The sequence below is a fragment of the Pollicipes pollicipes genome, unplaced genomic scaffold (genome assembly GCF_011947565.3).
Source record: "Pollicipes pollicipes isolate AB1234 unplaced genomic scaffold, Ppol_2.1 Scaffold_6686;HRSCAF=7923_pilon_pilon_pilon, whole genome shotgun sequence".
Lineage (NCBI taxonomy): Eukaryota > Metazoa > Arthropoda > Thecostraca > Pollicipedomorpha > Pollicipedidae > Pollicipes > Pollicipes pollicipes.
In genome coordinates this window covers 18,932,732-18,959,573 of record NW_023596921.1, presented here as the reverse complement: position 1 = coordinate 18,959,573, position 26,842 = coordinate 18,932,732, and the positions used below count along the sequence as shown (strand labels likewise).

The window sequence follows — 26,842 nt, the reverse complement described above, 5'->3', positions numbered from 1 at the left end:
GCGGTGGCGTCCTATGGTTTCGCCCAGCGCCATGGCTCAACGCCGAGTCTGATAAAGCATTTCGACTGCAAATTCGGCCGCAGAAAACAGGCTAAAATGCACCAGCGTAAGCAGAGCTTAGGACTTTCTGACCACGGCAAGTTATATGCAGTCGCGCCTTCTTCGGTCAGGCAGGGTATGCGACGCCGCCGATGTATGGACTGTACTGCATTACGTATCAATGTTGCGGTACAGCCTACCGCTCTGACGGTCCAGCGACAACGGGCGCTGAGCGGCACCGTTCAGCAAAGGCTGCCCAGCGTTTCTATCTCGCGCCACAAAACTGTTCCATCGCAAACAAAACTGAGTTAAACCTTGCGTCAGTGACAGCGAAAATTACACTTTGATGTCAGTCAAATCAAACAAAATGCTAGCATGAAATTTCATGGACAGGATGCGGCGACGCTGTTTTAAGCCCGTACAAAGATCGGAGTAAGCAATGGACGCCTCATCATCGTTTCTAAATAGATCATGCTAACAAGCTGCCCGATGCACAAGATTTACAGATGGAAGAGAGAGGAACATGATAAAGGAAAGTGATGTAATCTTTGGACGCATATCTCATTTGTGATCTTACAAATGGGTTTTTCGACAAGTAAGAGTGCATAAGAACAGGGCCAAAAACAATGCAGACTTACATTCAACTGGTGGGCTTTCCTACCTTAGTCAAGTCCAGATGCGCAATGCAAGCGTTAGTCAGCCATTTTTGTTAATTAAAATGGGGGTTAGAAGCTACGCAGGCACTGCGCGACACATAAACGCGACGGCATAGCGTGCTTTATTGCTGGTGGTTGACTCGACCTGCAGTTAATGATATTCGCAGTCTTCCCGAATCAACTGATAAGAAGACAACATTTCTTCAATATTGCAACTGTGGGTCTTGCAACGCTCAATGCCTCCCCACACAAACACGGAAATGATGCTGCGACGTCATATGAGGAGACGCAGGAGGGTGGCGTAAGAATGCGACCTGATTCCATTAACAGCAGAATGTTGTGGAATTGGAATGAAGCATCTTGGAAATGACATCACTATTCCGTGGAAGGCGATAGGAGAAGAACAACAACACTATCACTACGCTCTCCGGCGCCACTCACTCGCCGTCCTCTGGCCCGGACATCGCGTCGCACACAGATGGCCACAACGGCAGAATCGCCCCGTTCGATCGGCGCACCGCGGGACCTCTGGCACGATACAGACCGCCTCAGCCGGCCTGCCTCAACACCCCGACCTGGCTCGCACGCGACCGGGGCCAGCCACTCGAGCGACCCAGTACTCGCCTCTCTGGCCGCCGCGCGCGCGAGTATTTATAAAGTGGACGCATAGTTCCAGAAAATGCTGCCAGCCTGAAGGCCACTGCCTCGGTGCGGACAGCAGCGGCAAAAACAGCGCGGCTAGGGGGCGAGAGTGCCCGCCAGTTGATACTGCGGAGTCCGCACGGTCGGTTACTGACTTACGAGAAGCCACGTGAGACTAAGGGTCGGTGGATCTAGCTGAAACGAGCTGCTGTCAGTCAGATAAGCTTGCAAGAAATCATCCCCAACGGTGTTGACCCAAACTGTCACGGCGGCCCTGCGCACCGGGTGGCAAAACACCAAGAATCCATCACAAAAACCACACATCGACGACCGCCCTCAATGAATGCGTCCTTTCCCTGGGACGTCAACCGGGTGATAAGCCCTGTCCGCGCCCGGGTGCCGCGGTGAGGTCAGCCCCGGAGGGTGACACGACCAGAAGCGTCGCTGGCGCCCGGTACGCGGGCCGCGTCCTTCGCTGTCACGGCGCGTGGGCACGGATCAGCTCGGAATGGCGGCAGCGCTGGCAGCGAGCGATGAAAAGAGCGTCGCGGCTCGGCGGCCGACGAGACCAGGCAAACTGGTTGTGTGTCGACACCGACGCGAACGAGCCTAGTCGACGGTCAGATCATGAGGTCACACGTACAGGCTACATCCAAAGGATGCGGATTTTCCGGATTTGTTGAGGAGGACAGCCAAACATCATGTCTGTTTTTTAATATTTCAAAACATTCAATGCGTTTATAACTAATGTTTGTTTTCCATTACTGACCGAGTATAAAGAACCCGTTCAACAAGGCTCGCTGCGTGCACCTTAAATGAACGCCCCGAGCTCTCTGGAGCCATGGAGCTCTCTGGAGCTCTTTGGAGCTATGGCACTCCAGTTCGAGAGCTGACTGCCTCCGCACTGGCCAAACAACTCTGCGGACGGCTGTACGTGCCGCGCAATGCTACGGCACAATCGCTGCGGAACTGGCCTAACCACTGCTGGCCACTTGCCAGTAAACCTTTCCAGTCAGACAAAACAATTCGCTCTGCGACTTGCGCATTGAGCCGCTGGATAACGAATCCCGAGTCTTTACATCTGACCATGATGACGGCAAATGGTCGAATGCACGTAGAAATCGACGCAAAAACTGGAAATACCGCGAAAAGGCCTGTCTCATTCAAAAGCTGGAAAAGTTGGGCGACAGAGAGTGAGAGGGGGCCGAGGACGTAAACACTAACCGACCAAAAGCTCATGAAGACCACTGAAGGCAAGTGCCGCCAGCGTACTGAATCAAACGACTACGTTAACAGGCTATGGCATCATCACCCCTCTTGCGGCAAATATCCAGCTCGCAGCTGCCATTTGCACCTTTGGCTGCTGCACGTTTGAAATCGCTCCAGAAACATCAAGCAGAACTGTTGCCAAGGCTTGATGCGCGTCGTCTGCAGAACTGCAGCCTTCAGTGTCGAAGTCAGCGCGGGCCTTTAGAACAACCAGAGCACGTATTTGCCTCGCGAATGCACGTACATGCTCTGTGCGCTATGTGCATGGTAACAAACATCACTCATCAGTGACTGAGGAAAGCTTACGATGTTTGGTAACCCGTCTATGTCGCAGTCATGCTCTTTTCACTTGACATGACTGATCTACCAGAGGCTCTGGTCACTGGTGCTTTGATCCTGCATGTTCCATGGCGGCACGTCTGAACCCTATCACTTGCTCTGATGGTTTTCAACACAAACCTGGTGCCAGGACGATTATTTATTTGTATCGGATAACTGGCAATGCGGCAGCCATAACAACATTCCATCGTGTGACGGAATTGTAACACTGCCATGGCACGGCATCTCAAGATAAACCACGACCACTTTGGAGTCTCGCCGCAGCTCACCTCCAACGTCATCTCCTAGTTTGACGGAATACCAGTGACGTCACGATAACATTCTACGACCGCTATGGGCTTCCTCCGGCGCGCGCATTTGGCCCGAGGACGAGCGCTGACCTAATGTCGCCACCTCATCGCGGAAGAATGCGGCCGAACCCGGCGGCCATTTTCCTCGGCCGACGGCGACCGATGGCGTCCGGACACCGGCCGTCAGCGGCCGCCGGCCGCTCCGGGGCACAGTCACGTGACCGAACCGGCGCGAGCGCGCGCGCGGCGACGCCGGCGGCGGGTCGGCACGTCGTCGGCTAAGTATAGCTGGCGGTGTCCCCAGTCGAACGGAGGAGCGCCCGGTGGCGGCGGTCGCTGCCAGCGCGCTGCCACTGACTCAGGCGAACGGTCCTGGGCTGACCTCACCTCGTGGGCCTCACAGGTCTGTCACTGTGACCCGGCCGGCTGAGTCATAGTATCGGTGCGCGGTTGACCCCACTAAGTTGGCAAGATGAGAGTCTGCTCTTTGATCAAGTTCGCTGAACTCCATCGAATGGACCGCAGAGGCTGTCGCTGTGACCCAGTCCATTAAGTTAGGTCACATGTGACCTTACTAACTGGGCCTGAATGGTCTGTATCTTGACCTCGTTTACTGAGTCAGGTCAAATGTGAACTTACTGACTGGACTTAAATGGTCTGTATCTTGATCTCAGTCACTGAGTCGGGTGAGGTCAAGGTGGGACCTCAGTGAGTGGACCTGAATGGCCTGTATCTTGACCCGGTTCACCGATTCAGATGCGTAGCTGACTCAGAAGTCTACGACTGAGGGCTCTAGCACCACGACCCAGTCTGTTGAGTATTTTAGGCTAGCACTGTCTCAGCGAAGGGTGTCTGTCGGTTGTCAACGTGGCAAATACCGCTAGGGGGGGGGGGGGGGAGGAGAAGGAGGAGGAGGGGTGAGGATCCCAAAATGATCGGGCGGGACTCGAACAATAACTCTGCCTTAGGTTCTTCGTCATCCATGACCCTGGGCCCAATATTGAGATCCAAGACTGGATGTGCGCGAGTCACCTCAAAATATATCAGCTGACCCACAGCCCGGGTCACAGCGCCAATGTCCGGCGCCGACCGTCACCGATCACTACGGCACAGCCAACCGACATAGGACCGAAACGGCGCCACAGAGTGTGACCTCTGTCAAGGTCACAGCAGGCCGAGGCGAAAGCGGCACTCCGTGTGCACAAGCACGCCGTGCCTGCTCTTGGAGTGAGGACTTTCTAAGGCCGGGCTTTGGCGGTTGTCCAGGACCGAAAAGTGAGAGTTCGAGGACGCATGCCAGCAAGCAGAAGCGGACGCCAGATGAGCCTGGTTTTCAGAAAGGTGCCACGAGTCACTGCGGAACTGGGACCGAGTAAACGACCACAGGTTCTTCGCGGTATGAAATGCAAATGACAAGTCGGAACTCCAGCTAACGACCTATGAGCCCACAGATACGGCCCTTGCAGCGTTGCGGGTGGAGGACCTCAGAGGGAACATGAGAGTTGATACACACCGATTCAACATTTTCTAACCGGCATGCAACACATACCTACTATGCAAACTACAGCTTGACAGACACGCGACACAACCAAGGACAACAAGCTAACCATGCGCACATTGTTTTATGAAAGGGTGGGCAAAGTTTGCAAAGCCAAAGCGTAGGTCTAGATAATTTAATCAGCTAATGCTTTGATTGAAACGAATAGCGTTGTGGTTAACACGTGTTCAGGCCAGGAAAGTACAATACATTTCATACTTTGTTCGGACACAAATGAAAGCAATGTGTTGGCTCAGAACTCAACACCCAAATCCCGTTTTGAGCTGACCATGGTAAAAACGAAGGCTAAGGTTGTATTGCGAGTAGTTCAAGCACTGATGTTCGGATTTAGAATAACGGAGCGAAATATCAAATCGAATTTTGAGTGTAAAAGAAGTGTGCTCATGAACATTGCTGGCCTGTATATACGTATCATCCTGTCGACCATTAAACGTCGTAATGCCCATGGCTGCAAAGCGCAGCTTGCCAGCTTTGGTCTCGGCCGTGCCAACCCCCGCTGGAGCTAGACCAACTTAATGTTTTCCCATGCTGAAGATGTTTGTTCTGGCAGGTGTGCCACACCAACTTTCCTCAGCATATCCCATTCCTGCCAACCGCCCCATGGATTAATGTTTTGATAAACACCTACTCTTGTGTCAATGCTGTAATACCTCAGCGACGCTAGTTACCCTGCTACCATGAGCTACAAGAAAGAGCAAACTTTACCTGCCCGAAGCCCTGGGCACTAGAACAGAGAGGAGGTTGAAGTCAGTTAGTATAGCAGTAGAGAAGCAAGTGCGTAATTATGCGTATCTTACCGTTCGCTTGGTTCGTCGACAGCTGCAAAAGAACAGGACAATTCGATGAATATAGACATCACTTCATGTCACACGTAGCAAGTCCACAAACCGAAAGGGAACGTAGCCAAATACCGGACACCACAGGCCAACACGATTATGATTACTCGAGACGGGCGATGTATGTCATAACGTAAAGTTGTTACCCGTTCAGACTATCAGTATTTGTAAATCAAGTTCGTATTTGATTACGTCCCATTTCATACCAAGCATTCAACATGCAAGTGGCTAAGACATGTTTCGTCTCTTATTTTGCAGATTGATAGACATATACAAATAAAGTTTTAAACAACTCTCTCGAATTGGGCCAAATATAATGTTGCTCCATGTGTTCCCTTGCTGTCCTGTTATCAGGCAGGCATTATTCAAATCATCGCCAAACAAAAATCCTTTACAGCATAGTTGTGGTTGCTCATGAGCTTTGACATAGTCTTGACGTGGATTTAGAGAATTGATATTAACCATGACACGCTGCTTGGTCAGGTATGACAAGAAACGCCACAACGTCGAAATTTTAAAGTTTAACTGTAATCAGAAAATGTTTGACGTTGTCAGTTCCTCATTTGGTCTAGTGTGTTTGGGCTCAGACTTCGTAAAAAACTCTGCAATTTTTTAGTTTTTCCCTGTGACCACAGTAGCCATTCAGATATATACTTGACATAGCTACGCAGCGTGTAAATTACGAGTATGCACATACAGCTACAGGAAAAACAAAAGACTGCTCTGAACGCAAACCGCGACAGAAGCCATACAACACATCTACGCATCTACAAAAGCGCAATCTAAATCGACCGCTATAAAAACGATTTGCAAACCTACGACGGAACCAAAACCTGGATACAAGTTAATTTATGCAAGTTGAAAGCTATGCACATTATGCAGTCGCAGGTGGACTTATCACCTTTCCGTGTTATAATAAACGAATCAAGCAACCCCATGTTCTAACCAAAATTGATCCCATGCCTTTCACAAAAGCCAGCAAGGAGAGCGGGGCCATTTAGGCTTCACAGTCATGATACAATTCCATTTAACCATCTTTTTCACCGCGAGAACGAGACCACAACACCTCCCCGACGCGCGCTCTAAGGGGGCGACTTTCATACGACCGAGAACCCACTGACCACCTCGTCCGCGACCAGGGGCCACACCGACACTCACGGGTGAAGTTGAGGTTGATCGAGGCGGCCACCTCACCGCGCTTGTTCTTGGCCTTGACCTTGTAGAGGCCGGCGTCGGTCTCGACCACGTCGTCGATCTCGAGCACCACGTAATAGAGGTGTTGATCGATCTCCTTGGTGCGGAACACGGTGCGCCGGTCCTCCGCCAGGCGCTCCTCGCCGCGGTACCACTCGATGGCCGGCGTCGGCCGCGAGCGCAACTTGCACTCGAACAGCAGCCGGTTGCCGTCGTCCTCCTGGCGCAGCTGCGGCTTCTGCGTGAAGCTGGGCGCGAAGTCCTCGCCGAGGGCGCCCATTCTGCTGCCGGAGCGCGCGCCGCCGCCGGCGCGGGTCACGGGTCACGACCTGAAATGGACGGCGACGTTAGGTGCGGGTGAAGGGTCACGGCCGGCGTGGCCTGCAGCGGGAAGGGCGGTCAAGGGACGGTTAGACTGTTGCTTGGGTTATGCGCGTCAGTCGCACTGTTTGAACGGCTGGGATGCAGCTGACACCAATGAGAAGACAGCACTTGTCATAATCGAAATGTGTCAAGGACGTTAGTGCAGCGTGATTATAAGTTTGCTGTGCTGGTGTCACTTCTGCCACGACCAACAGGAGCCCACAATGTCCGTGCCCACTTCGAGGGACGGTATCACAGTTAAGATACGATCACATCGTACTCCGTGGCGGCGAATGTAAGGGCTGGTGAATTAGTTATTGTTGCACATGACACGAATAAGTGCACCCAAGCCCATCGGCCTCAGACATGATATAAGCAAACCATTCGATCAAACTTTAAACTTAAAAAGGTTGGTCAAAACAGCCAAAAACACTACTGTGTTTTCACCAATTTGCCACAATGGGTTGCAATACCGAAGTCCTGCCCTGCTCAGGTGCTGCTGCGATGTAACTGAATAAACAAGGAGTTTGAATTAAAAATTCCTTTTGGTTCTTGCAGTTTATTGTGGAAAAACAAGAAACAATACCATACACTCCCTCGAACCTCCACGCAGATGACTACCTAGACCGCAGGTGCATGAGCCAACGCACATGTTAAAAAGAATGCTTGGATGGTGGTCAACAGCGAGTTTAGTTATTACAAACGGAAAATTAAGGACACCATTAAGAAATTGGCTTTGTGGTTTGCGTCCGACGCACCTAATTTAGACACCTATGTGTTAAGCTAATAAAGTTTCGACCTGCAAAGGGGCACATGAAAGATGACGGAATCTCTAGAGGGAGGCACCGTGGCAGTAATTTGTGTCGATATTCGCCCTTTAGCGTTTTTTTGACAGGTTAAATACATGGTGCCACCACGGAAAGACGAATCGAACTTCCCTCTGAGATTCAGTGCTGGGTCTGACCCTGGACAGTTTCATGTGACTCAAATGACACATGTGTAAATATAGTTCATGATGAGTTAAAGGCAGTGGCATCCTGTCGTTTTCACAAGGTCAGGTCTGATGCCAACTGGGCGGGGCTCGTTTGGCAGCAGAGATGGCGGCAGGAGCACAATAGGTCCCGCCACTATGGACTCAGCAAGGACACAAGATATGTCATGCAGAGAAAAACTTCCGTTAGAAGGACTGCAATCTTTGACGCTAGTAATTTCTGGCATGACCACGAGGAAGCAAATGTTTTTTTTAAAGTTGTCTTGATGGGGTTTCAACTGTTTATGGTTCAGATTGTTGAACACTTGTTTGCTTGTAACGGTCTTGTTTTGGTGCAGGGTTGAAAGCCCTAGGTTGAAATATCGGAGGCTTGTCAAAATAAGGCATTTGGTGTCATCTCTTTGCCCAGTTAATTGTTTTTCCTGGCAGGACCATTGAACCGTCTCAGAATTCAGCCAGGCCTGGTAGCGCCAGTGATCTAGGTCGCACGCTTGCTGATAAACGCCCCAATAAATAGCCAATTATTTACATCCCCATACGGGTAAACAAGCTTCGATAACGTCAGAAATATCGAACAACAGGAGCATAACTTGCATTTTTTTAAAATTCCGACCAGGTCTTGATAAAAAATTAACTCGTGCGTGGTTTTATTGTGAACGTTTATTGTCCGCTTCGCTTACAGTAACCCATACTATCATACGGCTTCAATACTTCCAGGGTTCTCGACAAAATTAACCTGAGAAACATTAACTTGCAGGTGGTTTTATTGTAAACATTCCTTTTTCGTTTTCGCTGGCAATAGCCCATATTGTTAAATGGCTTTAACACTTTCAGAGTTCTCGAGAAAGTTTAACTGATAAACATTAACTTGCACGTGGTTTTGCGGCGAACATTCGCTGTTCATTTTCCCTGACAATAACCCATATTGTCATATGGCTTTAATGATCCCAGGGTTCGCGAGAAAGTCAAACCCCACAGCCAATTCTTCGGAAAGAGACATATTGTTCTGTACTCTGCAACATTCCACCACATCGTTGGAAAACTACCAATGATATTTGTCGCAAAAAGATCGCGTCCGAATAACCTGACGCTGTGAATCACAAAACAATCCACTGCATAGGCTGGGAACGGAACATAATTTGTAATAAAAGAAGAGTGAAAGGCTCGTAACAGAAAGAGGACAAAACTTGGCAGGTGATAGATACTTCCGTCCCATATAAAGTTGTTAAAGGGAACGCGTCACATGTGAAGGCTTAAGCAGGCATGAGATGAAATGAAATAAGCCCACTCATAGCTACTCGTATACCTTTAAGTAGAAAAGACTGCTCTAAACAACACAATTTCACTGTTTAGCAGATATGCTCTTCGATACGTCATCGTACCTAGCACAACATTGATTGAGAGGCACTTGACGGCCGTTATGCCGGAAAATCGTGCCCACGAACGTCAGATATAAACGACTCTACAATTAGTTTTTCTCAGCCTTTATCACCGCGTGGCTTATGAATTGGCAGAATTTGAATGATAGTATGACGTCACGAATGTCAAGGTGTCCATGTCAACATTTGAAGCATGTTAACATTTGAAGTGCAGCGACACCAAAGGCTCTTCATCTTGGGGGCAAAGCCATTTTTGGTTAGGTCTTTTTCAGGCAGCTCCCATGGGGCCAATGTTTAATTTTCAGAAAGTTGTTGGTTTAACTCTCCGCACTACTGCCACCTCCTCTTAAAATGAAAACATACTTCGTCATGTTTTGAAAAGTGGGTTATCTGCAGCAAACTTTGCCATTGGTACCTTTATAAGAAACTCTCGATCTCGCACTCTCCGACGTACTGTTTCCAAACGCTTGTCTATTTTCATGGGTTCCATTCGTGGTATTCAACTGTCCATAAGTTATATCCCAAACATGCGCGGAGTTTTGTACACAGACTGGACGTTTATGCTCTCCATGGTCCTGAGCCGGCTTTTCCCAGAGTCCCGTGGAATTCAGACGAGACGGAACAATAACAAATACAAACTAGGAATACCTGGTATTTTCTGCACCGGTTGAGTCAGTGTCCAAACAGAGGAGTCGACTGTGTGGGGCGAGCACAGTCACATACAAAGCTTCAAAGAAAGCAAGCTAACCGTGCTGCCCCCTCATAGCGTTCGTTGGTAACCAAGCGCAGCGCCGAAGTTAGGCTGAAAGTTCCCAGCATCCTACTTCGGGATGTACCCGGGCAGATGTGGCATCATTCTGGACATCAGAATAAAAAGACTACAGAGTAAGTCGGTGTACGGTTACGATTTGAAGCATGTCAAGCTTCAAAAATTTACGTAAAAAAGTGGTAGAAAAATAGCACTGCTGGTGGGAAAAATGTAGCTCTGCCTTTACCCAAACAGACCAACATCTTTGCTGACCACTGCCTCCGATCAGCTTTAGGAAGATGAGACGAGAACGAGGCTTTGTGCAGTGTAGTGTGTGTCAAAGTGCAGTGCAGTGCAGTCAATGTGCATTGTCAAAGAGTTGTACATTATCCTGTACTTTGATACCATGAAGAACGTCTGTTGGTTCATAACCAGCCCTGACTGAACATCCGTGACCTGCCTTCGCAAAGCGATAGGCTGTACAGCGGACCAAAGTGGTTTGGGCGTGCGCTTCAGTGACTTTTCAATCTGCATGGGGAACGATGGATACGCAAGATAATTGTTTTCTTCGGGAGTAACAGATAACATTGCATACATCGACAAACCTTTGTAAGCTTTCAAAACAACGTCGTTCTTAGAACTGATCCGAAATTTCTTTTGATTTCGGCATCTTTGATTATCTAAACATATATTACAAAATTTTGGGACTTCACGCGTGTAAAAATGAAGGGCACACGTAAGGAATCACTTTGATAACATTACTCATGAAAAACATGAAATGATGCCGCAAGGTCGTGGGAGGTCACTGGTAACACGAATCACGATATCACAAACACACACACACACACACACACCAACACACACACACAACACACACACACACACACACACACACACACACACACACACACGCACACACACACACACACACACACACAACACACACACACACACACACACACATACACACACACACACCACACACACACACACACACACACACACACACACACACACACACACACACACACACACACACACCAACACACACCACACATATATATATATATATATATATATATATATATATATATATATATATAGATATATAGATATATAGATATATACATTACAAGAATCATCTAACATATTCCACACATGGCGGCACATCTCTCTCAACGGTTTTTTACCGAAATATTTCACAATAGTTTGCAGTTTCAAGATTATCTCTCCCGGTATTTATCGATCTTGCTAAGCTTGTCCAAGGACAAACGCGCGAATACAAAATTTCTACTATTACTGATACAGACACCACGGCATAGCGTGCATCACATCTCATGCGTGATGCTGATGCTCATGAAAAAACAGAATGTGCAAGGCCCGTATGTATATCCTCCATACCACAAACATCCATCCCACCCAATGTTCAATCCAAAATAGAATGAAGATCGTCGCAATTTGATTACGCCCTGACCACTTTCCATCCCGCTGCCGCTCCCCAGCAACGGCCACTGCGGCAAACAAGCCCCGCCTGCCGGCCAGAGCCAGCGGCGCGGCGGAGGCCGTGCGGCCCGTCCGCTGTAGGGAACCGGACCGCCCTGACCAGCCGGCCGGGCCGACCCGTCTGCCAAGAATCCGTCCTGCGGCGTGCCAGCAGACGACGAGGTGACGTCGACGTCGACGGGGCCGGGTGGGCGTCGACGGCGGCGCTCCCCGGCCGAGACACCTCCGAAGGCCGGAGCACCGCCGGCAGGTGGAGAGGGTGGGAGAGAGCGAGCGAGAGAGAGAGGGGGGGGGGGGGGAGGAGAGGGCAGGTGTGGAGAGGGCGAGGACGAGTGGAAAGCGCCTGAGCAACAGAACACGGCTGGGCAGAGCGCGGTTGGAGCAACCAGGGTAACTGGAAATGAAGGAACACCTTTGGATGTCAGGAGGGCGAAGCAAATTTTAGAGGAAAGAACATGACGGGACGGTTGAGCCATAACAGACAACAAAGGACCATGGGTGGACCGACCCCGAAGAAAATGGATGGAGGGACTATTAGAAGGAATCGCTGCTTGTGATCAAAAGGATTATACAGACCGCAGGCGGCAGACCATGGACAGTTTAGGCCACTGAATGGAGAGAGCACGCAGCAAAGACATAACGTGCCAGACCAGGGTATGGTCGCTATCGCGCGAGCGCCGGGTTGGAAAGAGCGCAAAGAAGGTCGCCTCTGGGACGCACAGGACGGAGTGAGTATTATGGATGACTGATAGGTCAAGAGGTCTAGAAGTGACAAGAAAGATCACGAAAAAAGCACTGTAGAGTGACACGCTCACGGTGACCAAACTAACGTGAAGTACGGCAAAATAAGCCATTCAAAGTTATTCGGCACTGACACGATTACCCAACAAAAGATTATTGGTGTTCTTCCAAACGCACTCCAATAAAGATGAAGCTATCTAAGAAAAATAGCGCGCCATCTTGTTCATTTTCTAGTTACATCAAAACAAAAGCTTGTAAATGTTTTCTCACATCATTTCGTGTCGTACCGTGACAGCAAAATAAGAAAAAGATAAACGAAATTGTCCATTTTACTCAAACTCCGCTTTTCTTCAACATTGACTTGGCTAACACATTCGCCTCCAGCAATTCCCCCGATATCGGAACCCATCAAGGAACCTCGACAGAGTCGCGCACGTGAACAGCCCGCAGACATCGGGCCAACTCCAACGAGCGTTCAGCACTGTCGTACGTCGAACACAGCCGCACACGCGTGCTTGCGTGGCGCGGCAGACACTCTCATGGTCACCAGACAGGGGTGACTGATCCGCGGTTGCATGCGAATAAACTTTCTTCATCACGATCCGGACTGATGCGCCTGATGCTTCTTGAATTTAGTGGAAGGTATAGAAAACAGAACAATGCGGTATATGTTTAGGGTGGTGACCCCTGCATATGGCACGTCTTTAGTGTGGTGACCCTGCATGTGGCACATGTTAAGGGTGGTGAAACCTTCATGTACTGCATGTTTAGGGTAGTGACCGCGTGTACCTGCATTAGGGTGGTAATCCACTGGTGACCCCCTGACGTTAGGTTGGAGCCGGCAGCAAGAACACACATAATGAATCATCTGTCCATGGTTCAACGCGCTAAACTCGGTCATTTTTATTTGGCCTGATCAGGAGGTGTCCACGTATTTCGTCCTTATTTTCAAAACCTGAGCCAAATGCAAACAGAGCAAAGCAACTTTTTAATGGTAGAAAAGACAGCCGGGTGACTAAACACGCACCACAAATTCACTCACGTATGAATAAATGTCAAAGGACTGGCATCACCTCTCGAATCAATGTTTACCCTTCTAGTGTATGACCGGATGTTAGATAATCTTCAAAGGCCCAAAAACCTAGTCATGTAGCCCCAACTGCTGAGCGTTGAATAACAAAGGGTAATGAGGGTCTAAGCTTAACTAATGTCGATACGGACCATCAGTCTGATGTCAATCCGCTGCGTTTGGTTACTGCAGCTATCCATGCCTTGTCCCTGTCAGTTACACCACAGCCACTCCCACATGGGGCAGCTGAAGCATGGACACCCGCCAGCAAACCGAACCAATTAACTGCACACATACGCAGCTAAGTTACGCGCCTGTCAAGGGCGTAACGCACGAAACACAGTGGCACAAAATCGCGTGAACAGCCTCGCGCCCTGCCCAGGTGCTGCCTGCCCGCCTTGTCTGCCTCACCGAGAAAAGCAAGGTCACCGCCGAGGTCACTCAGCGGGCCACTGCGGTCGCTGCAGGTCACTGCCGGGGTCACCAGCCGGTCACCGCCGCGGACCGCCGCACGCGCCGCCTGCTCTGTCCGCCGTCGCCCGCGCCCGGCGCCGCTCGGTGCCTCGGGCGGTTTCGCGGGCCGCTGCCGCGCCCGGCCAGCTGCCAAGTTCCGGCGCCCCCACCCCGCCCCCTCAGCCAGCTGTTTAACCGGTGGGCTGCGCTGCAAAACAACACGACGGCTCGTGCGCGGGCCGCTTCCAGACTGGCTTCCAGTGGGGGTAGACGCATCCCAGAAGACTACTGGGCTTTGAGCAGTTCATTATAAGAAAAGCATAGTTTCCAGCAGGTCAAGATTTTGCAGACGTTTTCCTGCCGTGTTTCAACGCCAGAGCCTGTACCGATTATTTCCTTCAGCTGTTGTTCAGTGCAATGGGCTCAATGATGTTATCAAACGCTGTTGTCTTTGGCCCAAGTCAAAGACAACAGCGTTTGATAGGTATATTTCGGACAGCTCGCTCCAACTAGCTGGCAGCTGGTTGTGCATTAAATTGCAGCTTGCCGTGGAATTAGTGCATCGTAAATCGATACCCAAACCCAGATAAGTGCGACTGGATTCCATCTGAAACAATCTGCCACACATCGTTCAGTTTTTCTCAACAGTCCAAGTCTAACCGGTGGAAACGTCTCAAGGCATTGTGTATTGCAGTATGCATCTATTTCCACACTAGGGCCAAAGTATAACACTAACGTACGAAGCGACGAAACCAAGCAGGGTAAATCCGAACAGACAGATGGCTGTGTAAACTGTCAGGTATTCTGTTACCAGGGAAACCGAGTCCCATTTACGTGCGGAAGGTTTGTGGAACTATGCCCAGTACAAACACCACATATCACGCGTAATGAACGGGATGGCATGTTGTAGAAACACGCAACCACACCGGAAACCGAGCTCGTTACCACCCAGTCCTGACGACCCGGCTGCTAATGCCTGCACCCTCCGACGGCGTGCGCCTGCGCCCGGCGCTCGGCAGGCGTCGCGGGCGCTGTTTCGGCGACCTCAGGCGCGCCCGCCAGGCGGCGGTAACGGGCAGCCTGCCTGAGATCGGCGTGGGAGGCGCCGTAAACGTTCTGCCGGCAAAGGCGGCTTTCCGCAGCGGGCAGGACGGACCCGAGCCAGCCCCTTCTGCGCAGCGGGCCGGTGCGGGTCTGGCGGCCGGATATAAACATGGTATCGAGGCGCCATAGGGGGCGGCGAGGCCTGCTACGGGACATGGTGGGTGGGCCAGCAGAGGCACCGTGGGATGGCCCTGCTCCATAGGATGGTACCTGTGAGCATGGTGGGTGGGCCGGCAGAGGCACCGTAGGATGGCCCTGCTCCGTAGGATGGTACCTGTGAGCATAGTGGGTGGCCCAGCAGAGGCGCTGTGGGATGGACCCTGCTCCGTAGGATGGTACCTGTGGACACGGTGGGTGGCCCAGCATGGGCACTGTAGGATGGCCCTGCTCCGTAGGATGGTACCTGTGGACACGGTGGGTGGCCCAGCAAGGGCACTGTAGGACGGTACCTGCGCTGTCTCAACTGGTGCGTGGGCCACGTGGGGGTGTGGTCTCTACCATCGCCAGCGAAGACGATCAAACGAGATCCCCTGCTGCATTCCATCCCCGGTTAATGTGTGTTTGCTCACAGCCCGGGTGTCGGGCTTAGGTCATGCTTAGCTAGCTGATCATGAAATGAAAATGCTGATGTGGGCTTCGTGGGCCACAGGCTTCAGACAGTCACCTGGCTGAAGTTGCAGCTTTCTTTCCAGCTGGAGTGACGGGTCATACCCTAGGTTAGATTTCAATTTTGCTCTGCGGCTGAATGAAGAAAAGGTATTTTGATTGCAAAAGCAAATGAACCAAAGGCGTCTGCTGGGGCATACAATATAAGCTAACATATCATTAATTAACTGAATTACTTGTCCTTGCGTATTTGTTAAATCATAGAATTCATTTAGATCTAATTTGTGGCTGTGCCAGTCGAGAAAAGGTGTTGTTATTTTCAACAACAGGACGTCATCATTGACAAAAAATCACTGACTGACGAGACGACGGCCGTACCCTTTTTGCACCAATCACCGCTGTTTGTTGTGTCAGCTAGGACCAAGGAGATTTAGCGTTTGGCATGGTGCTGAGACACCGGGCCAAAAAACAGCATAGCCCCCAGCACGCATCAGGAGGGTGAGATCGTTTTTAGCAAGAGGGTCGACGCCGCGCAGAATATGCAGTTCAACATCTCCAATTTAACAGACCCCCCCCCCCCCTCCAGCCAGTCAACATGGCTTTCGAAGGCACACACCGATTCGCTCCAACGCACACAAAATGACTTTTCAATTACATAAATTTAGCAAATTTCAGTTGCCCAATGCGACGAAAACCAGCATCGTGCGGATGTCTAGGATTGACAGATAAAGGGAAGCTTGCCCTGCGGGCTTTTGCAAAACTCAACATGTAAGCGTGTGTAATAAAAAACACTTATCCTTGAGAGTAATGAGACCTAAGAACAACCCTGCAGCCTTAACACTCACGCCAAAGCATCTGGAAGATTGCAGCCATCCAACAGGGTGCATGAAAGTTGTTCCATGATATATGATCATCATACACCGCATGTAGTGTGGTCCAACTCAGGCGAAGAGCATTGGAAAGGAGGCTAGACTACCTCCGAAAGCTTTCACAAAATATTCTGCTGTGAGGGAACGGGATTAACTAGCACTAAACGTTAGAATGGGAAGTGCAACGGAGTCACACCAAGCGCGCCTACGAAGTGTGGTCCGAATGATCCAAACGTAAAATCGCAAAATAGTTATGCATCCCAATTTTGGGGCTTTAAAGAGCTTTTCGTACTCGCACCGGCTGCTTTGCTTATGGAAGCAGCGTTCGATCACCTTTTCCCGTTTTAAATCCCAAAAACCACTCCAGACTACCGACACAAAAACAACTAAAAGGAAGTATGCAGCCTTTTTTGTACTTTTCACTCATAGTTGGGTGGATGCATCCGATTTCTAAGAAGTGAGTTATTGGGTTTTAGGGGCATGTAAACTGAACATACAATAACTAAGCAACGAATAGATGCGTCTGATCGCATCCCATGAGATGGACAACGCCAGTTTTCTCGAAACCTTTCTGAATAGATCGGATTTTTTTTGAGGAAGCTACTCCGACCGGAAAAATCCCATTGGACTCACCGCGTGCAACTAGGAATACTCTTTGTTTTCATTGTGTGTCCCAACACGTTTGTTATATACGTTTCCAATCCACTAGTTAGGCACAATATTTGTGCAAAAACTATATAGAAGCTCAACGCACTCTATCCAGGGAAAATGTATACTAATATGGGACAATCATAACGTATATGAAACGAAGCGTTACTTCATCATCCGGTTTCTTCCTTTAACAAAGTAGCTTTTTTGAGGTCCGCTTCGGCTCAAGCAGGTGTTGCGTGCTTGGATGCTCAGTTCGCTGCACTGCCGTGTTCACAAAGTAGGTACATACCCGCGACACAGCATGAGGTTTGGTGACAGCGGAATACGTCCCGACCACAAGCATTTCAGGTGCACCAAAAGGGCCAGATAGCTGGTGCTTGCAGGTAGTTTTTCATGTTTATCGCGTCAGATTTCATGTAATTTGTGAGCCATATCAACGTGAAATCACAGCGCACAGTTGCGTGGCTTTGATGCATGTCTCACTTTATAATCTTGCCTGCGCCAACATCACCCATTCCAAGAATGAAAATATGCATGCAAAGGAAAAGCTTGTCGCTATGCCGAAACGGTAGCTGCGTAATCTGGACTTAAACATGATTAAAACCAGTTTGATCATTATGCCTTGTTGTTGGTGCCTGAGCACCCCTAACGCTGTTGTAAGAAATAACTGGTCCTGAGGTTTCACAAGAATGTAATTGTGGATACATCCCAAAGGTCGCACATGCCTTTCAATGCGTGCTATCAAACGGAACATTTTAGGCGAAATGTCACATAAACCAATTGCACTGCATAGCGGCATACAAGCAAAGCGACAGTTGTGAAAGACAACCACTGCATGTCATCACGCAGCGTCATATCGGCAACACCTTGGAATGCTTGAACCTTGCAGGATTTTTTCAGCGTCCTTCCCTCTGCAATTTCCCCTGTTCTAGTCGTTCCCAGCAAATTTCGCAATGTTTGGAATGCACCAAGGAGTAACAGCTGATAGCAGGCACCGAATGCTAAGGAATGCTGATTCACGCTAGCACACGGAGGAAGCTCCACTTTACCACCAGGCTTATGCAATCGTTATGTACATTATACACGACACCCACGTAAACACACGTTAACGCAAACCATGAGCCAAATTTTTAAGGCGCACAATGCTCAGTGAAAAAAACAGTCTCAATAAACGGAGATTCCAGAACAGACATCACTTAACACTAACATGTTTCCAAGGTTTAGCAGATCTAGTATGCTTCTCGTTTTTAGCAGCTACACGTTGGCCTCACCAGATCGTCCGAAGTCGTAAGCTCTTCTGAGTAAAAAATGACGAAGACAGTATGCCCGGAAGACGTATAATATAAATGTCCTAAGCTTAAGTGCAAATTTGAAAGGTTCAATGCGTACACAATATCAGTGCGCATTGAAGAACGACTCAAATGTGTTAATGGGCGCGCCGAATCGGGGCGCAAATATAGTTTTCCGCAATCCTCAACAACTTTCTTCCTGAAATGGTGATGTTGACAACCTTGTTTCAATGAACACCTTGCCAATCACTGTGTAAAGAACGCTTGTCTCGTAAGATTTCCTTTTAGCTAACCAGTTCAAGACAAACTTGTTTGTGTGATAGAATTTCTGATCAAATGCGAGTTATCGTGGATAGCATGAGACATTTCGCCCGCGCCCTTCTATCTAAATATTTCTTAAAGTCATTGTAATTCACTAAATCTACTCCAGGCTCAGTGGGTGGGCCCTCGAAATAAGCTGCTGTTTCGTCTGCAGCACCAAAATTGCGTCACAACGCAGAACTGCGAATTGGTTGTTTTTTCAGATCTGCTCTGTGATGAGCTACGGGCCGCCGCACTGATGGTGGCAACGCTCGAAATAGGTTTTACTACATAGACGTTCGAACAGCTGTTTTTGTTTTGAAATTTAGGCCAAATAGTCTGCTTAGACTCAGGTGATTGAGACCAAAAACCCCCTGGCCTTTATGTTGAAATGGACTTATGGTGTTCACTGGTCCTATAAATGGAATGAAAAGGCCTTCTGTGACGGCCTCAAACGTGGTGTTCTCCGCACTTTCTAAAGTTGATGTTGAATTTGGTTCTCCGACAGCTAAGTCATGAAAAATTGTAGATGTTAGGTGTTCCACGTCATTAGCAAAATACTGTTATGAACACAGCGCATAGGATATCTAGAGTAAACCAATGGACAACGACAAAGACACATGAAAATGCACCAAGCACGAGCATCAAATACATCAAGCACCCCAAGATTCCTGCGACAAAAAAAACGCCATAGAAATCAGCGAGCAGGCCTCTAATTTGATGAAAGGGTTAACGGTATGCTTTTGACAAGTAAACTCGTTGGTTCTGAGGTTCTAGTAAGCTTGCGCACCAATTCACAATCAAACGCAGTTGTGTCGCCATATCCAAGGCTACGTTTACATTGCCTATGTTCACAAATAGCAACAGGCACCACGGCCGGAGACGCCTGGGCGCCGCATCTACGGGCTAGGAGAGGAATGCCGCTAAATGCGGAGTCGTTTATTTTATCAACATATGTCAGAGGAAACTAACTCGAACGGTTCGTAAATGAACCAGAATTTATTTTGAAAACAATTGGCAATGACACAGAAGTATTCACCTCAAGCGCGCTTTTTCTCGTAAGTTAATGTGATCTTGATTGCTGAGTTGTCATCGGCAGCCATAACATACTGATTATGAAAGCAAGAATCCAATCACCAAACAGCTTGCATTTAAGCTCCCAGGCGATCACTCCAAACACATCTCCCTTTGGCTGTTATCTGAAGTGCATCATTTTGCGCCCAATCGCATATATTATGTTAGGTGCTTAACTTATCCGTCTTTAATTTACATATGTTCACGAAGCGGATGTTAAGACGGTGTCCACTCAACCAGCCGCACTGCTACAGATATTTGAGCAGATACACGGCATGGCCATGTCCTCATGCAACCACTGAATCGATGAACAGCGAGTAAGGCCAAAGCGCTGAGATCTGCAGGCGTGAGGGACCTGCACCGGCCACGGACCGGAGCCCCGTTGACCACACTGGACCACATTCCTCGTGCACCGCCAACGGACAGAGCATGACACTGACGCCGTGATCGGAGACCGATCGTGCTTAGTGCGTGCGTGCATGCGCAGTGTCCATGCTGCGTCATAGTGTCAAATAATGTTGGATAGATGCACCATCAAGCTCCCCACATCAACGTCCCTTATCCGGGCCAGCAGTCTAGCGCAGAAAGACATGCGATGCTCCCATCACGCCCCACTGCTTTCGTGATTGGTTTTGTAGGAGCCATGCTCGAGATCCAATTAACTCTTCATGAGAAGCTTGAACAACACAAGCTAATTTTGGACTTGGTTCCGTTATTGCGAGGTGCTGCGCTATCAGACATTGCTTCTTCTTCCTCTGCTCTCGAAAATTCTGGACTGATTGAGCTTTTTAACACAAAGTTGCATCTTCATTTCGGTAGAACAAGCAAAAAGCTATCATTTTTACAAGCAGCCACTCCTTGACACGTCGAGCAGTAGCAAAATACTAGAAATGTTTTCTCTATAATGCTGCTGTTATGTCGTTATGGCTGATAACTAAAGTTAGAAACTCTGAGCTCATAATACAAAAGGCAAACAAACCAACATTTCTCTAAAAACACCCAATTGCATCATGGAGACAGGCAGGCCGGATTTCCACTGGTAACAACATTACATGAAAATCGAACTGTAATAACAACAGAGCGTTGAATATAATGAAGAAAACCCTCAGTTATTAGTTTTTACCCGACGTGAAAAGAAAATTAATCGCAAAGGATAGATAATATCAGGTATTCTGTGCATCTGAATAACGACACCTAACGCTGGTTTCGGTTCATGAGAAGTGTAGATATTGCCTTTTATTGGCCTTCATTTGTTGATATATACCAACCGTAGATGAAAAGTTTTGCGAGTTCACCATAAAATATTGAACTTGGCGAGAATGAACGCCGCGACATCAGTGCTGTGCTACACGACATCCGACACCCGACAATGCAACCGACAGTTGCGCTACACGAAGCCCGAGAATGATTTTCGCTTCGCGTCAAGTGCCGGTACATTGCTTTTTGAACGAAGCGCATTCACCCAAATTACGTAACATCACGTGAAAGTGATTTTTTCAAACCATGTGCATGTAGCCGTTGTCAGTATATTTGTTTGATATCAAAATGTGTGCCCCATACAGTCTGTCTTCCCCGCCTCACTAGTCAATGATACCACGACGCTGTGCGACGTTTTACAGGCCCTTTTCCGGCCCATCTGCGCACCGGGATGAAAGACCCGCTCTTTCCCAACTTCGTGCCATGTGAGAACCATCCTTGAGGCGCAGCAGTGACAGATTGTCGAATGGTGCACAGCAGGGTTGTGACTGACCACAGATGCCGTTTGAACTGGTCATTTGTGTTCAGCTGGGGTCGTCAGAGGCAACCGGAGCTCCTCCGGCTCGAAGAACATGTGGGCGCGTTAGAGGGCCCAACCACCAGCCTGCCATGCACGTAGTCCACGAACAACGTTGCGGTGGTCGTAACAGGTGCCTCGGACCTTCCTGCCCCCAGCTACCAAGCCCCTAAAGCCAGTGCCATTGGTCATCTCCCTGTTGCTGACAAAGCTCAGAGTCCTAAGATGAACATGACTTGCTCTGTAAGCTGCAAAACATGCTGTATTCAACTAGCCAACTGTTTAATGCCAGGCTGTACGACGGCAAACAACATTCTCAGGTGTCTTCTTGGTAGCTGTTGAGCTTGGAGTGGTAGGCAAATTTAACAAGAACAGTGATGAATTGACAGCACATGGGAGGGATTATTACCGAAAGGCCTGCAATATCCTGCACTGCTATTCGACTTACCTACCGCTTAGACCGCATACATGTAGATATCCGATAAAAATGGTAGCGCAGGTGACGTCAGAGCTGTCCGGCCTTGGAGAGACGCCATGTATGCATATATACATGCACTTAAATCAGATTTATCTTTAAGAATAGAAAATTGGGATGTTGTGTAATTTGAAAGCAAGCTCTTGCGTAGATCACATCCAGATACACTACAGCTGGGATCGACCAACCCCTAACTACAAATGAGAATTGGCTGCTCAGCTCTGGCTTCTCAAGTTTCAGTGGACTCCACTCAACTCCGTCTGAGCCCAATTTTGGTTGACTCTGAGTCGGCTGTGACTCAAAGTCAGAGTCCAGCGCCAGCCTGGCCGACATTTCCGTAGAATCACGTGTGCATCATCGCGCTCTCAGATTTCAGTCATGGTGATGACGATGCCGCACCTGTGTCTGCAAGATCTCTCTTAGGACATCCTCGGCAATCTTGACTAAACAACAGATGTCTCGGCCAATAACATGGTTTTTGCTTTGCGTGACAGGTGAATGAATGGTCGAACGCATGCATCTGCGATAGTTTCATTCACTCCGCCGCCTTGTACGCTGGTGACTACGTTGATCATAGGCCATACATAGTCCACAGGCCAGTGCCCATACGGCCTGTGGCCTTCCACCTGCGAACAACCCTACGTCGGATCAGCTGATCCGCGGCAGCCAAGCCCCCCAGGCTTCCGCGTACATCCACCGCCAGAGGCGACCCGAGCGGCGGCGCCCCTCACCTGTCGACTGTTCCCGGGCGGGCCGGTCCGCTGGAGGCGCCCCTGCCGCGGTCCGACTCTCCGCCTGCACGCGGGTCGCGCTCGTCCACTCGCTCGCCGGCGCGGTCACCACCGGTCGGACGCCGGCCACTGTTCCCACCGGCTGGCAGGTCACGTGGTCTGCCGCGCCTACCGGTGGCAGCGCCCGAGGCTACCAATCGGCGGCCGGCCGCTGGCCGCTCTCATGGGCGCGCGGGGGTAAAAATAGCGCCCCGGGCGGCGGGCGCCGCCGCCGCCGCCGCCGCCGGTAACAGGATACGGTCTAATGGCGGCCATATATGACGCGGCGCCCCGGGGAGGCGGCGCCCCGGCGCAGGTCAGGACGGGCAGGGTGACCTCAGGTCACGTCTCGGTCGAAGTTAAGCTCAAGGGCATCGTCGGAGGAAGAGGCGAGGCGAAAACCCTGCTCGTGACGCCGTCAAACTGGATTTGTTTTGCCGCACTGCCTCGTCTCACTCACCGTGCAGAATTACTGGGGCAAACAACGCGAAAGCAAACAGCGCACGCGAGAGCCCGATGAAAGAAGCTAAACTGGCGGACGTTGAAAGCCTGGGAGGCGATGGCGAATGTGAGGCCCACCGAGGCCAGTGGACTCGAAGTTAGAGGTATCCATAATTCACGGCCACAGCTGTCGGAGGCAGTCAACATTGCATTTTCGCAATGCAGCTTGCCTTATTTTGGAAACGCACGAGCTTATGCTGTTTTCATCTGTTCCATCTCAGCCACATCGCTTTTAGAGCTCATTGGCTTGGATTTGAGAACGCCGCAGCTCCAGTCTTTCTCAGTTCGTAGCTTGTTATTTCATCCTGTCGGCGCCCGCCTCCGCCAATTTGCCAGCCACGTCCGGTTCGGGCGAGGAGGGGGCGTCTTGGGCACCCGCCTCGCACGAAGCCCCGCGCTCGGTGTACCTTGGCGCTGCCCACCGGGCCGGTCGGGGCGTCTGAAGGGCAAGGGTGCCCCGGGGTCGCCGGGTCGAGTCAGGCGCCCCGGCCGACGCCGCCGTAGATCGCCGATCGAACCGCGCTGTGGAGAACCGCGCGAGAGGCTGAACCGTGCGATGGAGAACCGTGCGGGAGGCTGAACCGCGCGATGGAGAACCGTGCGGGAGGCTGAACCGTGCGATGGAGCAATAAATGCCCCAGGGCCGTCCACCGTAGATCGCCGATCGAACCTCGCTGTGGAGAACCGCGCGAGAGGCTGAACCGTGCGATGGAGAACCGCGCGAGAGGCTGAACCGTGCGATGGAGAACCGTGCGGGAGGCTGAACCGTGCGATGGAGAACCGTGCGGGAGGCTGAACCGTGCGATGGAGAACCGTGCGGGAGGCTGAACCGTGCAATGGGGGACCGTGTGGGAGGCTGAACCGTGCGATGGGGGACCGTGTGGGAGGCTGAACCGTGCGATGGAGCAGTCAATGCCCTAGGGCCGGCCGCCGTAGATCGCCGATCGAACCGTGCGACGGAGAACCGTGCGGGAGGGTGAACCGTGCGATGGAGCAATCAATGCCCTACGGCTGTTACAAGTGATAAACCACTGGTCATCTAGCCTCAGCTTTAGCTTCAGTTTATTTTTATAAATAAAGATGCCTAGAGGTGTTGAAAATTGTTGGAATGTGGTAAAGAGTGGATAGATTTAGAGGAGCCACTGAATGGCCATTGCATAACAGGATGAGATCCAGCACCCGACCATAGGAGGCAACAAAATTTATTGGGGACAGATCTCAAATGTGCCACCACTACACTAAATCGATCGCCAAGACCTAATTCAAATTTAGGTATTCACTGTCCTGCGAGAAGTTATGTAACCGTTCGTCTCCCTGGATCAGGGGTGGTAGAATCTTCTGACTTGGTGGATAAGGTCGGCGACACAAATGTTTATCTTCACGAAAAGCTCGGTGCCAAAAGTGCTTTTGGCAGAAAAGTTTAGTAACAGCCACGAAGAAATAGTACGGTGTCACATACAAAAACTAATATGAGGTCTCCACACACAGACTCCACACACACTACCACTCGCTTGTAGTACTTAGATCTCCCCCGAGAGGTGACCATGGCCGTCTTGGAGGTGTGCTGAACCACATATCGCTAGAGGCTCGTGTCTTGACACTTTCTCGTGGTGTTTTTGCACATTTATTCATGATTTTAAGTAGCTTATTTATATATGCATGGTCAGTTATGACATTATTCTTGAGATATTCGATTATAACTTTTATTTTCGCATTAATCAGTAAGGATGTTCAACTTCTTATATTTCAGCGCACAGAACGTGATTCGTGATTAAAATTTGCACGGTCTTACGTCGGTTGAGATTCAACTGACGACCGCCATATCTTAAACTCGTGCTAACGAACGCCAGACATGAACGACTCGTCACTTATGTATTGTTCTTGGCCATAAACACCGTATGGGCAATGGGGTGGTAAGATTTGAATGCCGTTTCCATGGCGTTATGAATGCCAGAATGATCTTTAACGAGTCTGCAAGAAAAAGTCTGCAGACCTCTGAGAGAGCATAGCTCAGAAACCACAGGAGTTTAGGTAGTGAGAAGGGCACGGCTGTGGACTGCAAAGAATGATCTTCGAGAGGACTATCATAGTTTAAAACATCATAAAGATGTGGAACAATCCCTTTCGACAGTTCAAGTCGGCCGATAGAGTGAAGAACTTTAACCCCCAAGGGCGTTTTCGAGAGAACCAGCCCTGCACAAGACATCAAATGATCACAAAAACAGCAAAAATTAGATGTCTTTCATAATGGTTTACCCTTAATGGCATTTCCTCTGCAAAAAAGGTAGCAATCCCTTTTACCGTAGAGTTTTAGAATAACCCCTTGTTATCCCTCAAAAGACCCTTATTCGGCTGCTGCATGACACCATACAACTTATATGTCGCAGTCCTGCAACGTCACCCTAGGGTGTTAACAGAGTCATGGAGAGTCTCTCTCTTGCTCAAAGAGGTCAACTACCCCTGGCGGACATTTGTGAATGAGACTGTCACGCCGAAGCGCACGAAACCGTCATGAGGTTGCTTTAGTTTTTGTATCGACAACGGCACGGAGCCACAGGAGAGCTTCTTCGCGGACAAGCCAACGCGCTGGGCGGCGCCAGCGCTGAGGCGGTGTTAGCGCTGAGGCGGTACTGGCGCTGAGGCGGTGCTAGCGTTGAGGCGGAGCTAGCGCTGAGGCGGGGCTGGCGCTGAGGCGGAGCCAGCGCTGAGGCGGGGTTGGCGCTGAGGCGGGGCTAGCTAAGAGGCGGTACTGGCGCTGAGGCGAGGCTAGCACAGAGGCGGTGCTAGCGCTGAGGCGGGGCTAGCGCTGAGGCGGCGCTAGCACAGAGGCGGGGCTGGCGCTGAGGCGGGGCTAGCGCTGGGGCAGTACTGGCGCTGAGACGGGGCTAGCGCTGAGGCGGTGCTAGCGCTGAGGTGGTGCTAGCGCTGAGGCGGTGCTAGCGCTGAGGCGGTGCTAGCGCTCAGACGGCGCTAGCGTTGAGGTGGGACTGGCGCTGAGGCGGGGCTGACGGTGAGGCGGCGCTAGCGCTGAGGCGGTGCTAGCGTTGAGGCGGTGCTAGCGCTGAGGCGGTGCTAGCGTTGAGGCGGCGCTAGCGCTGAGGCGGTGCTAGCGTTGAGGTGGGGCCAGCGCTGAGACGTGACTGGCGTTGAGGCGGTGCTAGCGTTGAGGCGGGGCCAGCGCTGAGGCGGTTCTAGCGTTGAGGCGGGGCTGGTGCTGAGGCGGCGCTAGCGCCGGGGGTACTGGCGCTGAGGCGTGGGTGTCCGCTGGGCGGATCCGGAGGGTCGAACCCCTGCGTTGCCTCCAGCGAGGCCGGTCGCTATCCATGAGCTCCGGCAGCAGGGGCCACCACGGGGTTTTC

General features: G+C 50.4%; 1 pseudogene; it reads right to left on the bottom strand.

The window, feature by feature from the left end:
* Nucleotides 1–23,081, bottom strand: part of LOC119107164 (twitchin-like) — a 151,810-nt pseudogene extending 128,729 nt beyond the window's left edge.
* Nucleotides 23,082–26,842: the final 3,761 nt, after the last annotated feature.